Source organism: Sciurus vulgaris (genome assembly GCF_902686455.1).
Source record: "Sciurus vulgaris genome assembly, chromosome: 11".
NCBI lineage: Eukaryota > Metazoa > Chordata > Mammalia > Rodentia > Sciuridae > Sciurus > Sciurus vulgaris.
In genome coordinates, this window is record NC_136472.1 from 116,897,574 (window position 1) to 116,921,723 (window position 24,150).

Genomic DNA, 24,150 nt, shown 5'->3' on the forward strand with positions numbered 1-24,150 from the left:
AATTCCCTTCCATCTTCGCAGGCAGCTACTGGTTCTGTACCTGACAGTCGATCCCCCCCACCCCATCTCATGGGAGGAAGCCATGCCCCTGTGCCAGTGCTTCCAAATATGAAACCCGACGGAGGGCAAGCGGATGGGAAGATGACTCTTTTGAAAAATTTTTTCCTTTTTTTTTTTTTTTTTTTTCAAATCTTCTTTTATTCCAGGCCTGAACAAAGTAGATGGCTGGCTAGTCAAAGAGGATGACAAAGCAAGCATAGCGAGGAAGACACTGGAGGGGCCGCAGCACTTAGTAAAAATGCTAAATATTTTAAAATATATTTCCATATGGAACTAGGAACAGTTAGAGCTCCAGGTTCTCCCCTCCCCCACTTTTGAAAAATAGAATCATGCCAGCAAGACAGCTAAATTATGTCTCTTTTCCCTCTGTACAAGGTCTGTTTAGCACCCCCCTCCCCAGACAACTTTTTTTTTTCTCACCTCTGTAGGTTCTTCTCATGCACAATCCTCCGTTCAGCTCAGGGTCTCTCCTTTTTCTCTCCCTTCCCTTTTCCTTTTCCTCTCAGAAAAGCTAGTCCGTCATCACCATACCTAGCTTCTCTCTCCCTCCTCTCTCTCTCACTCTCTCACTCTCTCAACCTCTCTCCCTTTTTCTTTTACTATTAAAAAAATAATAATAATGGCCCTTTCGACATAGCAGCATGAAGTGGCTGCCTTTGAGAAAGCACATTTAATCTTTACTGGCTCCCCTAGGCTTCAGTGGAGAAGGAGAAGGCAAGGGGGAAAAAAAAGGAGAGAGAAAAAAGATTGTAAGGGAGGCTGCTGACGGACAGCAAGCATCAGGCACAAATCAGCGACAAGTTGAATTTTCCTAGACCACACTGCCCCCTTTCTTCTCGGCTCTCTCCCTAGGCTCCTGGAAAGCCCGAGTATCTGGTTACAGAAGGCAACCAGTCTCCTTTTGCCAACCATGCTGCAGATTCCTTGCATGCTTAAATCTCTGGCAGAATAAGGAATCAATATCCCCCTCTAATCACCTTTAGCTCTTCTATGGCTTCCCCCCTTTTCTGAGAATCCACTTGGCTCTCCTCGGTGCTCCCCCGCCCTACCAGGCTCCTACATACAAAGCTTGCAGCCCTGTCATTTCTCACTTCCTTCCATATCTTGGAGACAAGCCTCTCTTCTAATATTCTCTCGCGCTTGCTCTCTCTGTTGTAATGTCTCTCATCCCTGACTCGCAGCACCGGATGCACTAAGGCATCTCCCTGACTACTAATGAGACCAAAAATACACCAGCAGGTCAGGGGGAAGGCCAGACACTGTATTATACATATTAAAAAAAAAAAAAAAAAAAAAATCTTCCGCCTGCTAGACTCAGAGATCAGGTATCACATTTTCCAAAAGGAAAAATATAAATAAATAAATAATAGATAAATAAAATGAAAAATAAAGTCTAGCAGGGGGGAGTGAAGAAGAGACATCTCAGTGCAGTTCTCTGCCTAATTGTTTTGCATCCTGTGGGAATTTAAAACACACATGCATGTGTGAGTGCAGGTGATGCATTTTGTGAATCTTGGCAGGGTTTTTTTAAGGACAGAAAGTCAACAATGCTCAAATATTTCTTTGAAATCAGCACTGAGAAGGATAAAAGGGTAATGACTCAAATCTATATTTAAGATACATAGACACTCTTCAGGCATGTAATGACTACTATGCTAAAAATCTCTTCTCTTTCAATGGCTGGGTGTTGCTCCTTGACTATAGTTGCAATATGTACTAATTTACCACTTATGTTCCCCTGGATTTTGAAATGAACTCATCACTCACTGCAGCTCAGCCTAACCCTTTGCTTCCACTGCAGGCATTTTCCTGATTCCTAAAGCATTTTTTTTTTTTCTTTTCAAATGTCCATCAGATACACTTCATTGATCAGCCTAAAGTTCCTCAATAATGATAAATAATATTTCAGATGGCAAAAAAAGAAAAGAGGCAAAAAAATTAGAAAGCCATCCTGAGTCAACCAAGGGAGCACTGCACATCATTTCCATTAGCACCCATTTCAAAAGCTTTGCTACACAATGATCCTTTACAGAAGGCACCTCCCCAAAATTAGGGTCTCTACCTATCTATACACAGAGTGGGTATACATTATCATCTTAACACAGTTTTCTGAACTAGAATCATGCAGACAACAGGCAGGGCTGTGCTAAATAGAATGCTGGGTTCTGTAAATAGCAAGAAAAGGGGGGGAGGTATCTGAGGATGCAGGTTTCCTCCAAGTCCATGTTTTAAAAAGGTAGCTTCTTTGTGCTCAAGTCAGACGTACACTGTGCTTTGTCTCTGACAGTGAGACCTGCAGAAGCACGGCTGGATGCCAAGGAAAAGCAGAAGAAAAGGCACAAATGAGAAGAAAAAACAGAGAGGAAGGAGGGAGATGGGAGGAAAGCAGAATAAATGCAGGCAAAAAGAGAACAACTTACAGAGTGTTGGATTTTCTTTAATACTCTTTTTTTTTTTTTTTTCCCTTTTTGTCATTATTGGGAAGGATTGGTGACTGGGTCAGGATCTTTTTCAGATTTGGCTAACAGGGTGTTTGCACTAGACGGAGAAAACTGAAACATGCTAGAATAATCATAAAGGGTGGAGCTGTCAAAAAAAAAAGTCTTTGACTCACTGGGTGCCTCCCTGTAATGCAAAAATGAATCATTCCTAACTAAGGTCATCAATTGTCTTAGTGTACTTGTATATGAAGACCAGTGTATATGCCACTGCACCCATTTTCAAAAGGAAAGGTAAATGGAGAATGAGATTTCCTAAGATTCTCCTAAACCTCTCTATATTTTCAACAATAGGTCAGCATGATTTTTACATCCTAAGCTAATTTGCCCTTATCTATATTCACTCTGCTTGTAAAGATACACAAATATATGACTTATGAAAGTTTTGCTATGAACACATCATTTTCTCTATACAACTCAGGGATGTCTTTGGAGGATACTTATTTCAAGCAGTTAACACCTGACCCCAATTTCTGTGGGTAATTAGTGAGCTAGATAACCACACAAAGTGGGTAATTATTTAGTACCCAAGGGTACGCTAGAAGTGGGTAGTGGCTTTGTTAACAAAAGCATATCTCTAATTATTGTATCTATGATGGGTGTTTTAAAAATACCAGTTACTATATCAAGTGAACCATGATAAATAAGTGAACTGTTTTGCTGTCCTTAGCATACACACAGGTATGTATGTCTTCTATCATGGTTAAGAATATTTACCTCCCATATGGAGTGTTGGGAAGATTAATTAGTTAGCATCTGTAAGACTCTCAGAAGATGAAATGTACTAGACAGCTTCTAAGTGCAGTATTATTATTGTTATTATTACTTTGGCTAATAATCCCTGGATGGGAGAAGCTGAGAGAGTAGATGCTATTGTCTGATCCACATCTTGGTCTGAAAATTTGCTGAGATCACAAATGCAATGAGTGCGGTTTTGGGGAGTGGTCTCCTACCTGACTGAGGCTAACATGGCTGAACAGAAAGGTAGATGACATTGCATTGACAGCTGGCTCAGGTTGAAGCTGAGGAGCTGGGGTAGGAGGAGGGGAAAGGGAGGAGCAGGAGGAAGGAGTCAGTGATGGGCCGGGAAGGAAACTGAATCAGCTGGACCACACCCTCCTTCCAAAGTCTGTCTATCCTTTCCTTTGAGGAGGAGCAAATATGCACAAAAATCCCCAAAGAAGATGTCTTTGCAAGTCTTGGGACAAATTCAGCATAATGACGGTCCATCAGCCAGTTACATAGTATTTATTCTGAAGAAGAACCATCAGCACAAATTATTTTAGCAAATGCAGATACAGTTTCACATACTACAGTGTTGAGAATACACAGATCAACCTCAGATATCTTTAACCTGGAATAGGAGCGACGATGAAGAAAAGCACTTTCTAATTTAATTGCTTTTATGAATCACTCCCTGGAGGAGAAAGGGGTATGATTTATTTTTGCTGAGAACGAAAGGGAGGAGAAAAAAAAGAAGAAAAAAGAAAGGAGAGGGGGAAAAAAAGAAGACCCCATGCTTTCAAGGAGCCTAATTATGGACGGCAACCAAGCTTTGCAAGTAACAAACAACAAAAACAACAATAAAAACTTACTGCTTTCTCTGTGAATGTCCATCTCCTTTAGCTGGTTGTCTGGGCCCGGCAGAGGCAGGACGGACAGAGGCCTCTGGGATCCAAATCTTCAAGTAGGCTCCCCACATTTTTTCTTTCAAAGCAAGGTTGTCCTGGGGATTAACCCTAGGGGTCTGGGAGATGCAAGCACGTGGGGAGGGTGCAGGGAGACACGCAAAGATATTGTGTTCAGCCCAGTTGTCAGCTTCTAGGGAACAGGAAAGGGAGAGGACCCCACCAGGCAGCCAACAGGTACCAGCCGAAATCTGCTGGCGGACAGCCTCCAGGACACGTGTTTGTGCTGTGATTGGAGGCCAGCCGTATGATGAGCACATTTTAAGAGTTTGGGAGCTGAGAGGAAATTTCTCCAAAAGCCACCCAAGCCAGGCTTCTGACCTGAAGCCCAGTATTTGTCACCCCCACTCTGAGCTGAGAACTACAAAGGCTAACTGGCATTCTCCAACCCGCCCAGCTCCTTTCAAACCCACAGACTGTGCCAGACTGGCCCCACCTCCTACTGCAGCAAATTCTGTAGCCCTGCTCCATGCTGTGCTGTAAGGAGCCAGATTTCCGTTTTAATTGTCCTACCTGGACGTCCCCTCTGCCACTACCCCTGGCTCTTGGTTCCTGGCATGGTTTCAAAGTCCCAATCAATTGCTTTCCCTCCCCCATCATAATCTTCAATGCCTCTAGTTCTCCCTTCCCCAAATTCTATCCTTTTCAAAGTAAAATTGTTTTTATGTCTTGCCATTTCTTTCATGTTTGGTCACCACCATCTCCTTTCTCTACCCTCTCTTACTCTCCTGTTTGATGATTTTTGTCATTTTTCTGTCTCATATTATAGACAACCCCAAAAGTCAGTTGCTAGAATTTTCCCTTTCCCCTCCCCCCACTACATTAGCATACCTGACAATCCAATTCATCTTAGGCATTTCCTAAAAGTCCACCTAAAAAGAAGCTGAAGCCAGCAGAGAACAGGTGTGTGTAAGTGAGTGTGTGTGTGTGTGTGTGTATGTGTGTGTGTGAATTGACCTAACTATATGAATATAATAGGAAAGGCCCTCATATACCCAAGTGCAAGGAAGAACAGAAAAAGGAATCTGATATATGTGGGATATTTGGGGTAAAAGCAATCAGAGTGAATTACAGCAAGAACTCACAGAGAAAATATTGTACACACACACATACGCACACATAGTCTTTATCAAGCACCCACAATGAGCAGTGAAATCACAATGCCCTAAGGTTGTTGGAATTAACCTACTATGAATGGGTCATTCAGGGGCACATCAGGGCCACATAATTCTGCAGCAGAAAGCTGACTATCAAAGCTTCTGGGATGGACTGGAAGAGGAAGACAAACTCAGGTAAGTCATTGGCCTCCCTCCACTCTTGTGTGGGCCCAAGGACTAAGAACTCCTGTAGCAACTGTCCTGTATTTCCAAGATGATTTGAAACTTATGATTGCTATCTGTCCCTTGAATTATTTGTACCCTTAATATAACTACTTAAGTATCTATTGCTTTAAAGGTAGAATTCTGTTCTCTGATTCTTGTAATAACTATCATTGAGGATTTGGCTGAAAACTGGTAATAAAATCAGGTATAACTCTATGCTTCAGATACAGATAACTAATATATCAGTTAGTCCTCAAAACCGCCTTTAAAGGCATCATCAATATTTTATGGATCCAGAGAAAAAAGTTCAGAATAGATAGAACTGCCTACCTTGCATGCGCCACTCCAGGATTTGAACCCAAGTCTCAAGTATAAGCATTCTTATACTCTTTGCTCTGTCCCAGTGTAAAGACTACTTTCTGCTACTGGCTCCCTCAAAATGGCTTAGTTTTTCCTATGCATTTTCCATAGCACCCTATGTTGGCTCTATCTTAGCATTTATTCATTCTTTTCATTTTACTGATTTTATCAAATACCGTTATTGAGTACTTAATTATATGTCAGGCCCTGTGCTGGAAAGTGCAATTTCCTTAGCTACAGAATAGAAAATGATGTATCATCTACCTACCATGCTATCTCTATCTTTGAACTTTAAGGTCATGAAGAAAGAGACTGTGGCAGGGTCCCCTCCATCCTTAGGACAGGGCAGAGCACCTGGCACATGGCAGGAGCTCACCAAATGTTTTTTGAATACATCTTAATGCTAATATGGTTTTGATTGTGGCTTTATGAGGCAGCAGTGTTCATATCTAAATCTCCCTTAGGAAAATCCTTAGTAAAATATCATACAAAATAGAATTTAATAAACGGTGAATTGCAGCCTTATTTTCTAAGACTATACTCTGGCTGAGGTCCCACTTAGAGCCACATTTTTTTGTGTTTCTGAAAGATAGAAAATTGGTCTGCTTAGTTTCTTCTCTAAGTTCTGAAGTCATGTTATTTCTCTTTGAAGTCAGCCAAACTCTGTCTGAAGCCTCACTGATCTGTGGGCTACGAGATCATATCAAGTGATCAAGTGTCCAGGGTGACGCGGCCATGCAGGACTATTCTGGGCTTGGTCCAGGGAGGAGAATGCTGACACTTAGAGGGTGTGGCTGAGTCCAGAGCTGTGATCAGCAGCCCAGCTCAGATGCCCTCTTTTCAGAAAAAGAGGTCGAGAAGCTAGAAATGGTTCATGACCATCTGACCTAAATGACTACAGGGTTTCATAATGTGTATTCTGAAGAAAGATTAGATAATTCCTTATTTTGCCTAAGGAAAGAATATTTTAAGTGTGTATAATTGCTGTCCTTGGCAAGTTAACTTCTAGTCTTTATTTATTTATTTATTTATTTATTTTTACAAAAGTTTTCACATATTTCTGACTGAACCAGTCTACTAGCTCAGACTATAGAAACAAAAAGTCACATTCCCAATAAAATATGCCCAACTGTCCAGAGAATGGTGGTATTTTCAGCTTACTGTGGTAAGAGGATCATCACCTCATACCAGTTGTCTCAGGTGTAATTCTTTATAGACCCAGTTGGGTTCTTCTCCAATGTCACCTCTTAGAGTTATACCTGATTTTATTACCAGTTTTCAGCCAAATCCATTGGGAAAGAAATTGGGTTTGCTTTTGCTTCTCGGTCAGGGATCACTTGATCCTAAAGGTCTTATGAGAAGACAAAATGGAGAATAGAGTCAGGCACCCACAAACCCTGATGTCAAAAAAGAGAAGAAAGGGGGAAGTAGCCGGGAGAACATGTTTTCGAGGTACAGTTGTGGGGTGCGGATCTTTCTTGTTCATCTGAGCAGCCTGTGTCTCAGAACAGAGGTGGGCAAGGGAAATCTAAATATGATGACATTCATTGTGTCCTTCTCTACCACATTTGGCATTTTGACACCACTGATTTTGTTTACAAATATGTTACTAACTTCACTAGACTATGATCATTTTTATTATATCAATCTAGAACAGTTTGTAAAGATGTATCCTTTGGGATTGGTGACAGTTTTCAAAACAGAGCTGGAGGAGATACCATAGTCATTCAACTCTATAGGCACTCAAGATGTAGACTGTCCAAATTTCCCAAGCCAGTCCCTCGCTAATTGATTGCTCTTGGCAGAAAGATGAGGAGGAAGAAGGCTAGTTTTGTACTATGTGGTCAGAAAAGCCATTTTCCTAAAGCACTGAGACTTTGAATGAGCGGGAAGCTGTGTATGTACACACAATCTGTTGCTCAAGTGGTCTCAAATCATCGGGCATTTTATATCCGAAATCCACACTGGCTCCAAGTATCAGGCTACATAGTATCAAGCTGAATACGTGGATTTTTGTTTAGTAAGAAAATTTTTGCTTTCATTAGCTTTCTGGGTGTTAGGAGAAATCAATAATTCTTTGATACATATTTAATAATACTTCTTGATATGAATATACAAAATCATTCTGTTGTCTTCTCCTGCTTCATTGGATGGGTTGGAGAACTTTTTCCGGCTTCCAGCCTAACTCTATAGAAGGGCTGGCACTTGTCCAACGTGGTCTTTGAGGGTTGCCTATGGTCCACTAACTGCATCAGGGTCTGATTCAACCAATTTGTAGAAAGTAAGTTTCAACAGACTTAGGGGGCTAGCAAGGTGAGAGAGAAAAGCGTCCATATCTCTATAGTAATGACACAGAGAGAGGACATTCCTCCAAAAGGTGAGATGCCCGTTACCTGTGTACTAAGAGGATTGAGTCTGACATTAAGAAAATCAGTATTCTTGGCTAAAGGGTGTCATTTGAGAGCCAAGATCTATTTCTGTCGAGGTTCCCTGCCATTCAGACATTAGGTTCAGGCTGGCAATCCAAAAGGCATATTTCTGCCCCTGGGACTTTTGAAGATTGAGACTGCTAGGCCAAGAGTCTAGAGATGATATTCAACAGAGGATACAGGCCAACGGTTGGGTCTGGAGTTGTTCCTCTATTTTTTGAAACTGCTGCACGTAGCCTGGAGGGTGTGGGGAAGGGAGAGAGTGAGGTGAGAGAAGGCAAAACTTTGGAAGCCAGAGAGTTCTCATCTCAAAGACAAGCCTATGGCTGCTCTGGTCCCTAGAGACACCTCTGCTGACCACATCCGTGCTCTTTAGAAGACCCCTCCCTTTTTAAATAGCACTTATTTTCCCTGGATCTCTAAGCACTTATAGGCAGGAAGGCAGACAGGCAGTGACCATCAAGGAGAGATGGGAATATGACTCAGATTTCAGGATTTCTAGTCGCACTCCTAAAATTGTCTTTCACCCTTTCATTCACACACACACACACACACATACACACATACCATACATACACACACATATACCACATATAACTATTTAGATACAGGTTTTGAATAAGGAGAAAGAGAAACAAATATTATTTATTTATTTATTATTACTAGGAATTGAACCCAGGGGTGCTTTGCCATGGAGCCAGTTCTTTTTTTTTTTTTTTTTTTTTTTTTTTTTCCATTTTGAGACAGGGTCTTGTTAAGTTGCCAAGACTGGCCTCAGACTTGCCATCCTCCTGCCTCATCCTCCTGAGTCGCTGAGGTAACAGCTGGGATAACAGACATATACCACCATTCTGGGCTGCAAATATCCTTATATCATTATTTCTGTTTCATGACAGGGAACTGAGGCAATTAATGATGAGGTGCTTTTCCCAGGGAGGTTGTAATAGCACCAAGCATAGAATTGAGGTCTCAACCCAGATCTTGGGAGGAAGAAAGTGCTGGTTTGTACGAACTGCCTTGAATTCATTCAAACAGTGGGTTCATGTAAATCAGAGTCATCGTTAATAATAATCATACCCTGTGCATCTTGGTTTCCCCCATTATTAACAAATGACAGCACAGTAAGAAAGAGGTTCAACAAGATACAATTAAATTTACTTGAGCATTTGTAAAATAGATGAGTTTCAAAAGTGCTGAGTGTACCACACTAATAAAATTAAAAGAATATAGAAACATAGTTTGAGACATATTTTTGGGTCCAAGTTGCCACAGCAGTATCAGAATTCCTGCTGAGATTAATCTGGAGAGAGGGAACACTCTGGGGAGAAGGTGAGGAATATTTTAAAGGTGGAAACTGCTACCTTGGAGATTTTAAATCTGGCACATTTCAATACTTCTCAAGGAGTCTCTCCCTGCTACAAATAGCAAGGACATGAATACCAAAGAGAACTGTGTCAGAGGGAGCCAGGCTCACCTTCTGGGGTCTGCTGCGTTGGCCTTCATGGATGTTGCGCTGCAGCCCCACTCCAGGGCAGTGCAGAGCAACCAAACTGCCCTCCAAATTGTGGTGGAGTTAAGTACTTTGTCTTTTTGATATTCTTAAGTCTTAAATATTTGCTGTGATATTCTGATTGCCCACCCCAATTCTGGACTATTGGGTTTGTGGGACTGTGGGTGTACATGTCTTGCTTGACATACTCACATCTTCTGAATGAGGATATCCTGTGTTGATTTTGCTCCTATTGGTACTTAGCACTATGCTTGTCACATAATAGGAGCTTTACACGTGCTTATTTATTCTGTACTCTTCTGGGACTTTAATATTGTACTGGGTCACAGTGTTATGGAGTACAGACCAACGAGTTGATTAAATGCAGGCAATCAATCTTTAATGCATGATTTTCCTTTCCTGTCATGAGCTCAATTACCCAAAATCTACATCTTAAAATTTAGGGAAAAGTGAGAAAAGCTCTAAGGTAAGGAAGAGGAAAGGCACTCTGAAGATAAAACAAATAAAAATCTGGCTCTTGTTCTGATTCTGTTTAACATGTGAATAGCATTCCGGGTGCTTTGAGGAAAAATGTAGAGTTCTACCTGTTAATATCTTTTTAAAAACAAACAGGAAAACATTAGATTTGAAAACCAAACTAGGGGAGGAAGTAATTGGTGAGCAATACCTTCTTCACCCTGACTAATCTACATATGTATATATCTCTGAACTCTGATGACTTGTTTTCTGCAGTGCAGGAAGAATTAATTGAAGTGTCAGAAAACCAGCTTTGTTCAGAAAATTCATGGAGAACTGGCAAGGTGTCTACAGACCAGGGCAGGGAGTGTGAAGATGAAGGAAGGAATATTGTATATTATTTCTTTTCTGTTGAAAACAGGGAGATATTATTCTGCAAAACACCAATGCATACAATTAACTTCTTTGTCCTTTTAGGGAGTAAAAGCAGAATTATTATCACCTGACCTGCTTGGTCTTCTGTGAGTCCTTTTTGTGGTCTGGTGTCTCCTTCCTTAGTGCCCCCTCTGCACCTTAAGCCTATCCTACACAGGACATGTGGCACTGTGATTGTAATGATGACATTGTGAGATACATCACATTAACTCCCAGTAAATGTTGAATATAAAATGAGTTAAGTCAACTCAAAGACAACTTAAGAACTATTAGATAAAATACAGCCATGTCCAAAATTAACAAAGGAAAGTGAGGGTTCAATTAGATCCAGATTTTGGACTCGGTCAAGTGGAATGGAAAAGGGCAAAGAAAAAGCTTCAAAAACTATGGATCTTTCATCTTCCATGGTGATGCTGAAGTCTTGCCTGCTAAGTTATGCACACAGAGTTGGAATCTGGCCCTAGGGAAAACCAAGGGCTGACATGTCCTTGTCTGGTCTGCTTACTTGAACTTCAGGTTCTATTTCTGTTTATAGTGGTCCCAAGACACATGACCCAATGGAAGAAACGCAGAACTGAAATTTAAAAGATGTGGGTTCTCCACTTAGCTTTGTCATGGTGACTTTGGACAAGATATTTCACCTCTGATCATTTGCTCCCTCAACTATAAAGTAAGAGGATTGGACTAGATGAACTCTTATATTCCCTCCACGGAAATTTTAGAATTGCATAGTTCCTCATTTTCCTGGATTCCATTTTCTTACAAGAATATTTTGTTAACATAATAGATGGAATTTAGGTTTAGAAAATAAATACAGCTTCTTAACTGGTGTTAAAAACAGCATAGATTCTGAATATACAAGACAAAAAATAAAAACATTAAGAGTTTTAGCATGGTGGAATTATTCATAGCAGATTGGATTATGCAAAGGGAGATCAACATTTAACTGTCTACAAACTCTCCTGATACTTTAGTGGAACAAAAAAAAAAAAATTGACAATATATTTGGGCGAAAAGAAGGTATATTGTTGAGCAGAGACAAAAATTTTTCATGGCATTTCATTTAGAGGAGAACTGAGAACTGAAGTACAGAGAGAATAGCTAACTCATTCAGGAACACACTGGTATCCTGACCCCTACCCAAGCATGTTGTCTGAATTTGCCAATAAGGGATTCACCACAGCTTCTAATGAACGTGACGTCCTGGCCCAGTTCAATTGTGCAGTCCTGGGCCAAGTTCACTCTACTGATCTCTGCTGAAATCAGACCTGCTGAAAATTTCTATAAATGTCAATCTTTAGGGGCTGGGGTTACGGCTTAGTGGTGGAGCACTTGCCTGGCATGTGTGAGGCACTGGGTTCGATTCTCAGCACCACATACAAATAAATGAATAAAATGAAGGCCCATTAACAACTGAAATATATGAAAATAATTTTTTTAAAAATGTCAATCTTTAGAGAAAGTGACTATAAGAATGACCCAGAGCTCCTTAGATTTCCAATGGTCAGACACTTCCAGGGACCTTGGGTCAGGAAACTTAACTTCCATTCCAAGTTTCCATTCTATTCTGTCTGTCACTTCATTTTTGTTCACATAAATTTCCTTGTTTAGGAGTCAAAAAATTTATGAAATAAACTTATAAAATGTAAAATAATCCCAGGTTGATATATATGAAATTTTATTGGAAGTGTATTATTTAGTATTACTAATTATCTAAAGCAATTACTGTTACCTAAGTTTTAAATGTTCATATATTTGTGTATGTATATACTTGCATATATACACATTTATGTATATATTTAACTATATTTATATATAAAAAGGTGTCTATATGTACACACGTATACTAGTCTTACAAAAATTACATAAATGTGTGTATATTTGTATGTATTCGTGCATATATGAATATATGTATATATAGAAGTATATATGTATAACATATATCTGCTAGTCTAGATGGGAAATCTGTTCTGAAATCAACTGCTACTTTCTCTTCAGACTTGATATAGAACCAAGCTAGCCATCCTCGATTAACACAGCTTCCTCCTGGGAAAAGTCACAGAATAACTTTATTGATTTCCCTTTACCTTTCTCCACATTTCTCTACTGAAATGTTGTCTTAACTCTTAAATGTAACAGCAAAAGGAAATGAAAATAAAAGTAAAAATGAAAACCTTTGTTTCTTTAGGATCATGTTGATTTTCTTATTTTCTTAAAAAAAATAAAAATAAAAACAGGGTACCTATGTGAGGTGTGTATGTGGTAAAGGGAGGATGACATGTTTCCCAGGATTTTTACACTGAAACCTGTGCTTTATACACAATGCTTTACTAAGTACTATGTAAACCTATTCTTCTCCTCATTCTCTTATGACTTGGCCCACCATCTTTGAAAACCACCAAGACTTTTTTTTACCAACGTTCCCTTCCGCACTTCCAGGAGCATACCCAAAACACAGGAATACAGGGAAGGTTTGTTTCTCATCATTTTTCCCCCAACCTTAAGATTCCAGGCAAGACTAAGTGGTGGTTGTCCTTATTTTTTTTTTTTTTTAATTTACTTTTTTTAATGAAGGAAATTCTTTACTTACAAAGACTTTAGGAATCATTGGCATAATTTAGAAGTTTCCTTGATGCAATTTTAGAAATGGAGAAAGGAGGTCGTCAGACTGTGTGGTTCTGTTTAAGATTACAGGGGCAGAATAACCAAGAGTTTCACCCTACTCTTCTTCCAGTTTCTGAGCTGCCCTGCGGGCTCAGTTGCAACTGTGGACCCGTAGGGTCAGGGCCGTGGAAAGAAGCAGAGAGGAAAAGGGGACACTGGAGAGACTTAAAGTAAAAGATTTAAAAATGTCTTTTCCATTTGCTTTGCTTTTTTTCTCCATAAATTTAGTTCTACTTATTCTAATATCTGAGTTCATAAAAGGCTAGTAGATTTTCTATTTCTAGAAGTTCCCTTTTCAGCATCCGTAGGTTTATTTATTTATTTTGTTTTGCTTTTTTGTAAAGAGAAGGAGAGGACTGACTTATTTACAACATAATCACAATCTGATTTTTCAAATAAAGATACCTAGTGAAATAAAGGGTTTATGTTATTCAAAATTGAAACCTTATACCAACTACCACACAGAAACAAGCTCACCAAAAGTAAAAAGAAAATAAGCTTATGACTACACGAGGTTACTCTGGTGCCCATGCTGAGTATACAATGCAATTGAGTAATTTTAACAATATGACAGCTATCTACTTCCAATGGACGATGGAGATATACTCAACTGCAAAAGAATAGCAATGGGCTATGCTGTTCTGAGGTTTAATCACAGTTTTCTTCGTCCATCCTATGGATTTCCAAACCATTTTATTCTGAACTAGACAGTTTATCTTAATTTTATTGTATTATTTCTTTGCACGACTTGGGCCAAAAATACAGCAGTATGGAAGAATTATGGGTTAAAGTGTGTAGGGAAACATGCCAAGAATTGAGTCGTCCTGTAGAGATCACGTTCCCTTCTGTGCTGTGCAGTGGGGCAAACAGGGGTTGGGGTCTGGTTTAATGTCTTGCTATGTCTATCACGACTGTTCCTTTCTTAAGGAACATGCAGTTTTATCCTGGTTAAACAGGAAGGTCTCTGGTGCCTGTTTCCAGGAAACATCCCCTTTATGTGCAGAGAAGCCAGGATTATACCTTGGCAGAGGAAACCCTGTGTCCTCAGGCAATGTAAGTCTTTTGTTGAAATCCATGAGAACTCTAGCTGTGAGCATTCATTTGCCTCTGGATAAATGGAGCTACCAAATGCCCTTCCTATCCAGGCAGTGCAGAGCACATGCCCAGCTTCTAAGACTACTGGAAAGGTCTTTCCTGGCCCTCTACTATACACCAGTGGAACACAACAAATTCACCATAATTTGAAGCTATCATGTAAGAAACTCCACAATTTAACATCCATTCATCTATTCTATTCATCCATCAAGATTTTATATGGCTGCTCTCATATGGACTGTGCTTTGCCTAAGCATAGTGTTAGGTGGAAAGAAAAAAAACTGTCACATCCTGCACTTCTTTTCTTCCCAACTTCCTACTATTCCTGGAATTTCCCTTGTTTTCAAGTGATTACTCAGAAAAATCCTCAACTGAAAATCACTTCTAATAATAATTGAATTATTCCATCCTTTTCTATTGTCTCCATGAACTATATCACCTGATCCAGGTTCACCTGCATAAGTGTTTCTAATTGTGATTCTAAGCCTCAATGATATCTCTTCCTTAACAAGTTTAATGTGTGGATCATAATGAAGTCAAATAACTACTTATAAGCTGAAAGATCGCCACCTTGACTTTTGAAGCCTAAAAAGTAGGGATGCTTTTTACATTTTCCCCCATGATGTGATGAAACTAAGAGTACTTGCTTCACTTCTCAGAAAGAACCTAGATCTGCAGATGCCTAAGGAGTCATTGCAACTAAGACTAGAATGTCAAGAAAGACTTGATCCTATTCTCTTTTCTAGTGCTTATAACCCATAAAGAATCACACTTGCCATGACAGACCTCAGGGAAAGATGACCAGTGCCATAGTAATGTGCTGCAAACAATTCCTGGAGAAGTATCAAGTTCCTGACCATAGCATTACATACAAATACATAAATACAATGCTATTACTTTTTGTTTTTCACTTTGGGAAGACTTCAGAAAGCATGCTGTCTCAATAGGTAGTCTGGAGTCAGAAAAATTTTAATCTTGCCTTTCCCTCTTCGTTCTTGGACTGAGTATACATTGGAAAGATGGTACACTATTTACATTGTTAATGGGGAAGAGCCTGGTAATCATAAAGTAACTTAGATCTAGAGTATTACAGAGTACCATTGTGTTGAGAGAGAAAAGAGGCTGAAGGTACAAGCTTCCTAGCCAAGCAGGAACTGTGGGATCAGATCTGGTGTTTTACAGAGCCTATACAGAAGCATGATGAGAAGGAACGTGGTTTGCACAAACAAGCCCACAGACCTCCTCAACAGGACCCATAAGTAAACATCCTCCCCTTTCACACCAAGCAGTGGAGACTGCTTGAGTTATCCTGGCCTTGGCCTCTAGTTTCCCTTATGCCATTTGAATAGGAACTCAGGAAGCAATGATGCCCCCAACTAACCACAACCATAATGGTGGCATTTGATATCAGCCAAAGAATGCCAGGGTTATAGAATAGTAGGAGACATCAGGGAGTTATGCAGTATACTTTGAGATCAAGTCTGTTTAGATCTTTTATGCTACTTCTGTTATTTTCATGCTAGAGGCAAAACACTTATCCAGGGAAAACTTTGGAACTTTTCTCAACTTACAGATTCTAACACTCAATCAGAGGGACCATGGAACGTTCTTGTCTAACACAGTTTAAAGCTGACTTTGGAATATCCATCAAGTATCTTACAGGAAACCAAGAATGTGGATAACAGGACTGTTTAGATATGGATTTGAAATCCAGGCCTGTCACTTAATGACTCTGTAAAATGGCAATATTAATATATTCTATGCCTAATTATTTGGGGGGTTAAAAGAGATTAAATACTACAAATTATCACAATGCATGGCACATAATAAACTCTTACTATGGTGTGAATATGAGTTGTCCCTCCAAAAGCTCCTATGTCAATGTAGGGACATTGGAAGGAGGGGAAGTGATTGGATTGTGAGAGCTGTAACCTAGTTCAGTCCATCCTGCTTAATGGACTGACTGGGTGGTAGCTGTGGACAGATGGAGGAGGTGGGTCACTGGGGGTGTGCCCTGGAAGGGTTGTTCTTACCTGCCTTTTAGTCTTCAGAAATCAACATGGGAATCTTTCTGCTTTTAGGTAGTAGATATGACTTCATCGTGGTCTACACATTAAACTTGTTAAGAGAAAGGCATAGTTGAGACAAGAGGATTGTTCCCCTCTTCCTCCCTCTGTTTCTTGGCTGTGTGTGGTGAGCAGTTTTCCTCTGTCCTGCCCTCTGCTATGAAAGTCCTACCTCATCTTGAGCCCAGTGCAATGGAGTTGGACCACCATGGACTTAACCTGATACCCTGAGTCAAAATAAAATTTTCCTCATCTAAGTTATTCTTGTCAGGTATTTTGATCACAGTGATGACAAGCTGACTAAAACAGCGCCTAAAAAACATTGGCTCCTATTTCCCACTCTTTATTGTGCATGCTTTCTAGATTTACATTTTACTACCCTTCCATGAATTAATGAAATACTGGTTTTCTGTGCTCTCTGGCAAGTCTATTAAATTGATTAAAAATTATCCAAAATATGAGACATGGATGGAATATGAACATTGAATGACACATTCCAATTTTGCAAAAGAAGCTGATAGTTCACTGAGGAAGTTAGAAACACCTCAGTGTGATCATAAATTAGACAATATTAAGTGAAATAATTTAGTTGAACATTTTTCGAAGGATGTATATTATTATGTGCCAGGCACCATACAAAGTGATAAAGACTCAAAGATATACAGGATGCAATCAATGAACTTCTAGGTTTTTAATTTAATATAAGAAGAGACATGGTTGAACTTCAACAGCAGGTGGAGATATAAATGATATTGGATAAAGGAGTGACATGAAGTGTGAAAAATCACTTCTGTTGGAAATATTAGAAAAGGTTTTCCAGAGGAGATATAATTCAAACTCAATATATAAAAATAAGTAGTAAAATAAGGTTAGTGTCAGATAAAAGGGACAAATTCCATGAAGAAGACAACTTACTAAAGCTGACAGATGAAACAGAAACTCTAAATAGCTCTATATTTATTAGAGCAATTCAATTTGTTATCCAAACCTTCCCACAGAGAAAACTTCATGTTCACATGGAATCACCGGTAATTTGTATCAAATATTCAAATAAGAAATGACACACTGATCTTATCAAATGCTTTTAGAAAACAGAAGCAGAAGGGACACTCCCCAACTCATTTTTTTAAACAAAATCGGACAAATAAATTACATGGCAATTACAAACCAATATCCTGCATATTCATAGATGGAAAAAAAACCTAAACATAATTTTCATAATGTCTAAAAAAATACTAATCATGACTAATTAGGGTTAATTCCAGGAATGTAAGATTGGCTTCATATTTAAAAATCAATGAATGTAATCTACCATATCAATAGACTAAGTGGGAAAAGCATATCATCATTTTAATATATGCATAAAAATATTTGATACTTTTTTTTTTTTTTTTTTTTTTTTTTTTAGTTCTGGAGCCTGAAAGCAGGGACACCTAACCCTGAGCTACACCTCCAGCCTGTTTTCAAAATTATTTTGTATTTTGAGACTGGGTCTTGCTCGGGTTGACCTCAAACTTGCAATCCTCCTGCTTCAGACTCCCAAGTAGTGGGGATTACATTTACTCACTTTTTATAAAAAAAAAACGTACCTCTCAGTGAAAGGAAGAGAAGGAAAGATTTTGAATCTTATAAAGAACAAATATTTATTGTTAACATCGTATTTGATGGTGATCTATAAAATGATTTTCCCCTAAGATTGGAAAAAAAAGTAAGGATGCCTACCTACTCTATGTCTATTTATCATTGCGCTGGAGTATCTTAGTCACTGCAGAAAAAGCAAGAAAATAAAAGGCATAAGTAGAAGTGAATATGTCTATTTGTAGCAGCATGAATGTTTGTGTAAGCAGAAAATCTTAAAAGAATCCACAGAACAATGACTAGAATTGATAACTGTATTTGGTAAAATCACAAGATACAAAGTTAATACACACAAGTCAATTTCACAGTTCAGTCTAAAATTTATATGGAAAACACAAATTCTAGAATTTTCAAAGCAATTTAAAAATAATGGAGGTTCTATGCTGTTCTATTTCAAGAGTCATTCTATGTGTAGAATAGTAACAATAGAGGGATATTAGAGGAAAGAAGAGACAAACAGATCAATGGAACAGCATACAGTCCAGAAATAGACCTATACTGTATTATTAATTGATTTTTGACAAAAATGCCAACAGAACTCTGTGGGGAGAGGAGTTGTTCCAGCAAATGGTGCTAGAACAGCGAGGTGGCCGTAGAGAAAAGAAAGAACGTTGGCCCTTACACTGATACAAAAATTAACTCAAAATAAATAATGAATATTAATGTAAAAGCTAAAATTCTAAATGTTTTAGAAGAAATCACTGGAAAAAAATCTTTGGAGTTTTGGGGGAAGGCAAAGATAATAAAAATAAGACCCCAAAACAAAGAATCATAAGAGAAAAATATTGATACATTGGGTTTGCTTGAAATTTAAAACTTTTGCTTTGGGAGGTTACCATTAAGAAAATTAAGATACAGGAGGGGGAGAAGGAAGCAGAGATGGGAAAGGGGAGGAGTTGCAGAATGAAATTGACCAAATTATGCTGTGTGTGTGTGTGTGTGTGTGTGTGTGACTACATCATGATGCATTCCACTTTCCTGTACCTCTATAATGCACCAATTAAAAAACAATAAATATATAGAAGGAAGAGTAGGGCAAGGAGGAAGGAAGGGAAACGGGAAGGACCAAGGATTGAAATAAAGCAAATTATTTTATATGCATCCATGAAAATGTCCAAACTAATTCCACTATTATGTATAACTATAATGCACAAATTAAACATTTTTTAAAAAAAGAAAATGAAAATATACACCATAAATTGAGAAAAAATGTTTTCAATACATGTGAAATGACAGACTAATATTTGTCTTATGTAAAAATCTCTCATAATTCAATAATAATAAGACAAACAACCTAAAAATAAAGAAAACTATTTAAAGAAATATTTCATAAAAGAAGATATACAAATAGCCATTAAGCATGTGAAAAGATGCTCAAAATTATTATTATTAGGAAAAGTAGAATAATAATAAGATATGATGATATATACCCATTAGAATGGCTAAAATTAAAAAAAACTGACAATAATAAATTGTCAGTATAATAAAATGATAGAGAAGCTGGAACTCACATATATGCTCTGAGTGGGAATGTAAAACAGTAAGCAAAACTGTGGACAAGAGGCAGTTTCTTAAAAAGTTAAATATACATCTGATATATGTATATTAATCCAGCAATACCATTACTAGAATTTGCCAAAGAGCAATAAAAACATACGTTCAGACAAATTTATACAAATGCAATAGCAGCTATATTCTCTGCACCAAAAAAACTGGTAACAACCCAATGTCCACCAAATGGTGAATGATTAAACAAATTACAATATATCTGTACTATAATGAAATAGTATTCATCAAGAAAAAGAAACAAATTACTTACACATGCAACAGCACAGTTGAGTCTCAAAATTGTCATAGTGAAGGAAAGAAACCAGACACCAAAGGTTACATACTGTATGAGTCCATTTGTATATCACTGTAGAAATGTGCACTAATTTCTAGAGAGAAAAGTAGATCACTGCTCACCTACACCAGAGCCAGAGGGGAGATGGACTGTAACGCTCAAGGAAAGTTTGGAAACTGATGAAGGATCTTATATTTTGATGGTGGTAGTTTTATAGATGTAAATTCTGTCAAAACTCATGAGTTACATACTTTAGATGGATGTGACTTTTTACATGTAGATCATGTCTCAGACCTTAGGGGAATTTTGCCATTTCTCCATGACCACCATTCACAGGCAAAGAACTTACAGGGAGATCTGGGTTGGCTTTTAATTTTTGTGAGTAAACAAACCTCTTTCTTTTAGATTGGACATCAGCAATCTATTTCTGTGACCTGAATCTAGCCCGCCTTCTGTTTTATTGGAACACAGTTATACCAATATCTTATTCTTTAGAGATTTTTTTTTTTTTTTTTTTTTTTTTTTTTTTTTACACAACAGCCAGCTTGAGTGATTGTAATAGAGATCACATGGTCTGCAAAGCCTAAAATATTTACTCTCTGGTCCATAGAGATGTAGTTTGGTGGTAGACAAAAGAGAGATATGGATGTGTCCTATTTGCATGGAAGTCATGTCAGAAAAAGAGGAAGTCTGCTTACAGGAATGAGTAAGAATTGCAAATTGGACTCAAGAGAAAAATATCCATGTCTAACAATATGAATCAACAAGAACTACAAAAGTGAATGGACCATGAGTCAAATGCAGTCAGCTTTTGAGTCCTCAAACCACCTTGTATTAATCAAGCCTACTAGAGACAAAAACTTTAGGAAGACTAATTTCAGTGAAACTTATTAAAAAGAGCAAGGGAGTACCTTCTCAGTTATGCCAAAAACACCTTGCCAAATTCGCTTTCTTGGGTCTAAACTAAGTGGAATCAACGTCCTTTCTGTTCACAAGGCACAGTCTGTACCTCAGTTTGGTGTCTTGTTCATCATGAAACTACGCTCAATGCCAGACTTTCTTCAAACATAATGAGAGCTTCTCAGGTACAGGCGGGGAGTAGGGGATGTGTAGAGCAAAGAACTGCCCCTGGCTCTGGAAGAAAAGGACAGGTTTAACGCTGGATCTCGACTCCACCAGTAGGAGTGAATGTGCCACGCAGGGCAGCTGCTTAACTTCTCACACCCACGGCTTCCTCATCTGTAAAATGGAAATAATATTTCCTCTATTATGGGGAAATGTGGTATGTGAACAAGTCCAAAGAACAATGCAGCCATGAGAAATATTTCAACTCTCCTTCCCCATCACCACTAAAGTTATAATCATCTTAGTTAAGGTGGATTTATTTCAGCCATCCCCAGGTGATATCGACCACCACTACTTTCTAGAAAACCTCTCTTAGGTGTGTATTTGGGGAAAGAGAGTGATAAAGTTCTAGATAGGCTTTAATTTAATTTTTACCTAGATACATGATTTTTGTCTCTTCCAGGAAAAGCATGCTTCTCCTCTATGTCTTGTAAAATATCTGAGGCATTTCCCTAATAACTCACTCAGTATTCCTGATATTGATTGTGTAGTCATTGGCAATGTTAGTTTTAAAAATGTTTCTTTAGGGGGCTGGAGTTGGAGCTTGGTGGTAGAGTGCTTACCTAGCTGTGTGAGGCACTGAGTTTGATCCTCAGCACCACATAAAAATAAATAAAGGCATTGTGTCCATGTACAACTAAAAGATATTTTTAAAAATGTTTCTCTAAGGAAGAAAATTTTCTAGAAAATTCTTTCTTCTCATGATGTCATCAGGAACCTTTGTAGACTTGAATTCAAAAATTCTCCCATTTGAAATCATTTCACTATAAGGGAAAGGCACTCAAATGCCAACAACCCAGAGGGCTGGGGATGTAGATCGGTGGTAGTGCACTTGCCTAGCATGCCCAAGGCCATGGGTTCAATCTTTAGTACTGCAAAAACAAACAAACAAAAAGACTCACAGCCCATTCCATAATTTTCCAGAATAAATTGAGCAATTAACTTAGAAATATTGGTTCAGTTCAGGACCAGCAATGAGGCAATCCTTGGATTGAATCCTCTCTATTCCTACTTAATTGAGGAGCAAGATTCATCTTTGAACTTCTGGGTGGCTATGACAATCCTGAGGTTGCTCTAAGTGGAGAGGAAATCTTTCTTTACTAAGTCTGATTTTCAGCTTGCCTGTTAATATATTCCCATTTATCACCTGCCTATAAATTTTAGAATCCTATGTTTGTTTGGACTTGCCCCTATCTTGTAAATTATTGCTCTGTACCTGAACCTGAATAAGCTGTCACTAAGCCCTTCTCCCTTAATTGAACTTCCAGTCTTCTTTCTTCCAAGACAGCCCTGAACTGCTGCCATTTAGATCTCAGGATGACATTGAGCCCAGGGTCCTCCCCAGGTTGTAGTTTAACTGTGTTTAAAAATGGAAATGCTTCTTTGTTCTCATTTACCTCTAAGAATTTTTTAATTTCCTTCCTAATATCTTCTGTTATCCATTCATCATATAATAGCATATTGTTTAATCTCCAGGTGTTGGAGTAGTTTCTGTTTTATACTCTTTCATTTATTTCTAACTTCAACCCATTATGATCTGATAGAATACAAGGTAGTGTCTCTATCTTCTTGTATTTGCTAACATTAGCTTTGTGGCATAATATATGGTCTATTTTAGAGAAGGATCCATGTGCTGCTGAGAAGAAAGTGTATTCGCTCTTGGTTGGATGGTATACTCTATAAATGTCTGTTAAGTCTAAATTATTGATTGTGTTATTGAGATCTATGGTTTCTTTGTTTAATTTTTGTTTGGAAGATCTGTTCAGTGGTGAGAGAGGTGTGTTAAAATCACCTAGTATTATTATGTTATTGTCTATTTGGTTTCTGAAATTGAGAAGGATTTGTTTGACATACATGGATGAGCCACTGTATGGTATGCCTTTACACCATGTACAAATAGAGAAACAACATGTATCACATTTGTTTACAATAAAAAAAATAAAAAAATAAAAAAATAAAAATAAAAATGGAAATGCTATGTTCGCAGGTGCTCTGCACAGACATACTACAGATGAATGAAATACAAACACTATTCCAATTTGTAGGCAGATTGTCCTATAACTAACATTAACATAAAACAATCTAAATGGTGTTTTTAACTGAACCATTTCTGTATCATTTCAAAATAGCCAACCTAGAGGTTATCATTAATTTGAAGTCTTAAAACATGTTTCTGTTAAAATAGCGTATGGCAAGGAGAAGGAAGAGGATTACCTAGCTTGTGTACCCCAGTAGAACCTAAAAATAATAAAGAAAGAAAAGAAAGCTAATATCACCTGACATATAAAAAGCCTACCTAGACACTGATAGGAACTCATGATTATTCATCAAGAAATGATAACATAAGCTGGTGGAACATGTCTGTAATCCCAGCAGCTTAATTCAAAGCCAGTCTCAGCAATTTAGTGACACCCTAAGCAACTTAACCAGATCCGTGTCTCAAAAGGAAAAAAACAAAAAAGGGCTGGGGAATGTGACTCTGTAGGAAAAAGCACCTCTTGGTTTCTTCCTTGGGACAAAAAAAAAAAAAGACACAAAATACTTACAGAAGACCTGAAACTTGGAGCCAATCTTGGCACTTCTTAATATTCAGTAATAAGAGAAGGTCATAGACTGCAGAGTGGCCCTTTCCCTTTTCTTTACCAAAGGTTGTGTGTATAGCTGACTCTTCAGTGCTTGACTCTCTTGAGCACTGTTCTGTGACTCACTGTGGACAGTGCTTTGCAGAAGCTCTGAAAATGACCGTCTTCAGTTAATGAAATGAAACCCCTTTGCTCAGGTGTAAGAAAGTGACCTCCAATGAAATTAACAAAATGATATCTGTATCTATGTATATTTTGGAGCGGACATTCAGGACTAGAATAGGGTTACCTCCTTTTTATAATGTCATATTAAGCTAAATTTTTTATTTTCTCAGGCTAGTTACGGTGACATTTGTCATTTCTTCACTTTCCAGACATG

General features: G+C 38.3%; 1 protein-coding gene and 1 pseudogene across 10 annotated transcripts in view; both read right to left on the reverse strand.

The window, feature by feature from the left end:
- Nucleotides 1-24,150, reverse strand: part of LOC306640373 (uncharacterized protein) — a 258,856-nt gene that overhangs the window by 11,700 nt on the left and 223,006 nt on the right. The window contains exon 8 of one of the 9 annotated variants that reach the window (XM_079104579.1): nucleotides 4,154-4,305. The exons of the other annotated variants lie outside the window; for them this stretch is intronic. The gene's annotated coding sequence lies outside the window, so the exon portion shown is untranslated. The remainder of the gene's footprint in view (nucleotides 1-4,153; nucleotides 4,306-24,150) is intronic. 9 annotated transcript variants of the gene reach the window in all.
- LOC306640379 (large ribosomal subunit protein eL39-like) lies at nucleotides 5,787-8,891 on the reverse strand (annotated as a pseudogene). Its single transcript has one exon. The product of its transcript is annotated as a large ribosomal subunit protein eL39-like (transcript).